The following is a 6,180-nucleotide window of genomic DNA, read 5'->3' as shown; positions in this document are numbered from 1 at the left end:
CTCATTCACCCATACAGCTACTTAACAACCATTGACTTACCCATAACGGCACTCATGCACCCTCACACACACCCATATAGCCACTCATGCAGAAACTTGCTGAACCATACAGGTACTGATACACACTCTCACATATGCATACAGCCACTCACATACCCACTCAATCACCCATACAAGCATTCTTGTAACCTCTCACTCACTTACCCATATACCAGTCATGCAGACACTGACTCACACATCTGCCCACTCACATAGCAACTCACTCCCTCATAGAGTTACTCACATATACACTCACTCACATGTAGCCAGACTTGCACCCTCTCAATCATCCATATAGCCACTCATACAGCCTCTCATGCAACCTCTTACTCACCCATGTAGGCACTCATGCATCCATTCTTTATCCATAAAGCCACTCATGCAACCTATCACTCACTCAAACAACCACTAACACACCCATTTACTTATCCATACAGTCATTCAACACCCACTCACTCACCCCTACCGGTACTCGTGCACCCTCTCAATCACCAAAATAGCCGTCATACAACCACTCACCGACACTTATAGCCACTCACTCAGTTTCCCACTCACCAATAGTTACTCACACTCACCCACTCACTCATTCAGTCATGTATCCACTCACACACCCATCATGTCACTCATGCATCCTCTTATTCAGTCATACACCCACTCATAAACCCACTCACTCACCCATATAGCCATTCCACAATCACTCACTCCCCCATGCAGGCATTTATATACCATCTCACTCACTCAAATACCCACTCACACAGCCACTCTCACAACCATGCAGGTACTGATACACACTCTCTATACAGACACACTCACTCATTCACCAATACAACCACTCATCCACCCTCTCATTTACCCATATTGCTACTGATTTAGCCTCTGACTCCCTCATACTAGTAGTCACACACCAATTAGGTCACCGATGCAGCCACTCACACACACTCATTTACTCATAAAGACCCTCACACCTGCTTACTTACCTAGACAGCTAATCACAGATGGACTCACTCACTGATACAGGCACTCAAACATGCATTCACTCAACCATAGAGGCACACACACACCCATCGATACAGGCAGTCATGAATCCTTTCACTCACTCATCCATATACTCACAAACCCACTTATCCACTGATAAAACCACTCACACACACACTCACTCACCCATAAAGTCATGCACCCATCCAGTCACTCACCTATAGAACCATTTACATGCATACTCATTCACTCATACAACCACTCATACATGCACTCATTGACACATTGAATCACTTACACAACCATATACTCATTTACACATTCAGTAACATACTAATAGATATAACAAGACACATTAACACTGTTACAAACATACATTTAACATATATATTTTTCTTTCTTAAACTCTGGAATGGGTGGTTCTACCAACAACGGATTTTTTGTTTTTGTAAATTTGTTTGGGATTTTTTTAAACAATTTTGTATTTTTTTGGTGGTTCGTTTTGTTTCTTCAGAAAAAATTAAAATGTCCTTTGGAAGAACAAGCAGACAAAAACAGAAAGTGCTCTAGTACTTCAAAGAAAATTAACAATTGTGTGCATTAAAGATCTGCAATAGAGTAGTAACAGATTGCTTGCCTACACTTAGTTTTTCTCGGTACTATGGGCAAAAAGTGCCAACTTTGGTAAATTCCAGAATGGTATTTGGAATGACCAAAATGTGTCCAACAGAATATAATGTGCCTGCTTCTCTCTCTTTATCTGCAGAACTTCCTTCCTAGCTCTTCAATCTTTCCATTTTATCCCTTGCCAGACTGCTCTGTGGATAGGTCTTAAATGCCTATACATACTTAAAGTACCACAAAGTTCTGTTTTTCACTTTTAAGTGACAAAACCTTCTGGCAGAGAATGCACAGAACTTTTCACATGTTCACTTTTTTTCTCCCTCTGGAATCGAGAACAACTGTCAAATAATGCTTTTTTCTTCAGAATGTCTTCTTCTTCCACAGTATTGTCTTCTTGCTCTTCAAGATTTTCTGGAACAGGTGGCATCTTTAATTGGTGGAAAGAAACAAAGAAATCAATCAATCAGGCATTTGTTGAGCTTGACTACTCACCCGTAAGTGTCTCAAGGCGCTGGGGGTGGGAGGGGGTGCAGGTTCCAGTCCATCAAGGAGGGGGTCTGACGAAGAGACAGGTTTTGAGGTTTCTTGCGAAGATGGGGAGTGATGTGGTCTGTCTGAGGTGGAGCAGAAGGGCGATCCAGGCTCTGGCTGCGAGGAAGGAGGAGCGGCCTCCCGATCTAGTCATTCTGGTGCGGGGTACCATGGTGTAGGAGAGCTGGGTTGATCATAGGGTCCTTTGGGGTCCATGGAATTTGAGTAGACTGTTCAGGTATGCTGGTCTGTTGTCGTGGGTGAGCATCTTGAAGGTGGTTCTAGCCTCGATGGGGAGCCAGTGGAGTGTGCGCAGGTGCTGGGAGATGTGACAGTGTCTTTGGAACCAAGCCAAAATACAAAATGGTCTGTGCCAATGGAAAGTGTGAAAACTGACAGTCACTTCTAAAACATAAAGGAAAGGGGTTGGACATTCCTGTATTTAATTGTTTCTGTGCCACATGGGATGCACAATGCCGGAATGGCTCCATCACTGCAGCATTGCGACTTGGTAAACTGCATAAAAATGACATTTAAAGTGTATTTCCTTTCTAATTATATTACTTTCTTAGTGTATTTGTGAACCTCTTTTCTCACAGTAAACCTTAAAAGTGTCTATACATATGTTTACGACTGTAAAAAGAAACACCAGAGTCACATCCCCAGGGCGACTCCGGAAATATGTGCCGGCATGGTGCGTGGTGGCTTTGCTACTCCCCAAAAAGTATTTAAACAACCATTAAAATGTTTTTCATCTGTTATTATATTACTTTCCTCAATGCATTACTAAACATCTTACCTTAAACTAAACCTTTAAAGTGTCTATATATGTGGTTTACTACTACCAAAACTACACTGGGGTCGAATGCCCAATGAGCTGGGTCCCAACAGGTGTCCAACTCCTACTTTTTTGTAAAAAATAAAAATAACATACATTTAAGCAACATATTACTGTAAATACCACATAACCATAAGTGTTTTGCTAAGATGATAGGCAGCATAAGAAAATGCCCTCCCACTGCTTATCCTGAAAAGTTTATTGACACGTTCCTGATGATGAAGAACATGACCACAACTCCACCAAACAAAGAAGCGCTTACTTTATATATTCAAAAGGAAGAAACATTGTTTGGTGGATATTTACATCTTTGTACTCTCATTGTCTTTCCTAAAGGAACACTATGATAATTTTCTGCATAAAGATGCACAAGGAAATATCACATTGCCAAAATACCAGGGACATAGCTTCATGGGGGTGTTTGGAGTGTTACACCCCATGTATTACTTTATTGTCTGAAAAGCAGTTGGGTACATGTGATTTCAGTCTGGTATTGTGAGATTTCAGTTGGATTTTAGCAGATTTTACATATAAACAGAGAAAAACACACATACTGTCTCATTTTCTGTTTTGAAAGTCATCAAAAGTAGAAGAGGTGTGGCGCAGCGGCAGGGCGGTTGACTCTAGAGCACAGGGCTCACGCTTTGATCCCCGGCACCAGCAGCAGTTCAGATCAGCACCATGTGACTCTTAGGGGCTGATTAGGATGCCGCCTGCCACCCTAACGGAGATGGGTCCGCCCGCCATATGTGCGGCGGTCCCGTGGGAAAGATTAGGATGCGCCATCCACATTGGCGGGTGCATCTTGCCTTTCTGACATTGCGTCGGGCGATGCTTTCAGCAGCACCCGCCGCAATGGCAAAAAGGCTTGTCATGCATTTGCATGCACAGCGTGGCAGGCACCGTGTGGGGCCTGCCATGTTGTAAATGCAAATGCAGGGGGGTACCATAGGTACCCCCATGTGCACCCCCCACCCCTCCAATACCCTGGGGGCCCGCAACGGGCCCCCGCATGCAGTTCCCACATGCCTTTGAATGGCGGCAACGCCGCCATGGGATGGCATTACGCCGCATGTATTGTAATATGGATGGCGGTGTCTTGCAGACACCGCCACCATATACAGCCCGTTTTCCACCCGGTCGACTGGTCGACCGGCGGAAAACCGGTGGACGGTCTTATATAGTTAGTCTCAGATTTGACTCATACAAAACCATAGAAATTCAGCAGTTATAGTTACACAAGATAACTATAACTTAACCCCCTGCAATGCATTGCTATGACTTCACATATTACATTGGCAGGGACCATGGAGGCCTTGATGATCCCCCGCGGTCCCCAATGTAAGAACCTGGATGCACTGAGTGGGACCAGGACACCCAGTATTGTTGCCAGGCCCTGGGTAATGGGGTCCCTTGGGCCACATTTGGCCCGGGAGAGGGGCTTTGTGGCCCAGGTAGGGGAGGCCACCCAGTCCCCCTAATTTTAGTAAAAAAAATTAAAAAAAGGAAAAAAGAAAGGCCGGGTCTTGGGGGATGGGCTCCCTGGGGAAGAAAATGGCCAGGGAGGGTGGCCGCTCAGACCCTCCCCATTTAAATTATATTTAAAAAAAGAAAATCCTGGGCCCGAGGGACAGAGGATGGGTTCCCAGTCAAAATTGTTAGCTCAGCTAACTGCTGAATTTCTCTTGCTTTGAGTGAAATGTCAGTCTAACAATAACGTCCCTGTAACCTTTGCTTTTTCAGTGGATTTCTAAGGTTTTTTTAGTTCTATTTCCTAACTATAACTTCCCTGTAACCTTTGTTTTTCCAGTGAATTTCAAATGTTTTCTATATTCTATTTCTTAACTTAACTCCCTGTATTTTTTTTCTATAATTAGGTATTGGACATTATATTCACATGGTGCAGTACTTCATATTGTATTTGTCATCTATTTCATTAAAAAGTATATTAATCCTCTTATTTCAAGATATGTTTGATTTACACGATGATGTTGCGATTGCTGAGAACACACCGTAAATTCTGTGTTTTGGACAAAGTGTAAAACATATCTATAGACATATTTTACATAAAGTTTCTGTGTAGCTGTTTAGTAATGTACTAATTTAACCTTCCCCTTTGTATTCATTTGTCAAAAAAATAACATAAAAAAGCATTTTCTTCTTCTTAGCAACACTGAATGTCACTATGACGTTAGTAGTCGTGAATACAAATGACAAACTGAAACTGTAAAACAGATATATAGACATACTTTACACAAAGTTTGAGTCTAGCTGTTTAGTAACATATTTGGTTAAGTTTATTTTAACAGAAACTTTGTTAAAAACAACAGTTTCAAAATATAACTTTTAAAATTGGAACTTGCGAATAGAACATTACTACCAAACAAAGAGATTTCATTGGTTTGCACAGTTTCCTTTACGTAAGGAAGTACACACCCATTTCTCTCTTCTTGAACTCTCCAGGTACTGAATAACGTCTTATAGGAGCTGTCCCAAACTGATTTCAAAAATTGTGCTAGTTTTTAACTTTTTTTGGCTATATGCACAAAGATAACACGGCATCAGAAGAACCAAAGGAAGACCTACAACTGGTCGAAGTTGTTGAACACCAGGAGGACTCAGTTGCACATGAACAGTCTTCTGACGAAGCAATGAAGAAACAAAGCATAGCTTGGGATTTTTTCAATATTCCACCTACTGAATCGAAGACCACAACTAAATTGGTGAGGCTCAGCAAATGTGAGAAGACATTATCTCGGGGCACAACAAAAAAATATTCATGTGGTACAACAAGTATGCTGTGCCACTTGAAAACATACTACAAGAAGCAGCCTAAAATTGCACTCCAAACCTCCAGCCTTTGCTCCTGGCGAAAAATGTTCCAGCTGAAGTGGAGAGAAGATGCAGTGAAAAATCACCAGATCTAAAAGGTTTTGATACTTTATGCATGGACTGTGACACCATCATAACAGCCGGGGAGAAATCTGGCACCAAAACAAGATTAGGTAGCCAAAGCAAGATACAATGGTGAAGTAGTGAAGAGATTTCTTAGATGCAACTTAAGGCTGCTGGTATTATAGCACCTCAATTTTGTTTTTATCTGAAATAAGAGAATGTAGTCCTGTAATGTTTTATACATTCCTTTCATTCACTTAGGAAGAGTCATTCATTTT

The sequence above is a fragment of the Triturus cristatus genome, chromosome 5_1, assembly GCF_964204655.1.
Source record: "Triturus cristatus chromosome 5_1, aTriCri1.1, whole genome shotgun sequence".
Lineage (NCBI taxonomy): Eukaryota > Metazoa > Chordata > Amphibia > Caudata > Salamandridae > Triturus > Triturus cristatus.
This window is presented reverse-complemented; position numbering follows the sequence as displayed.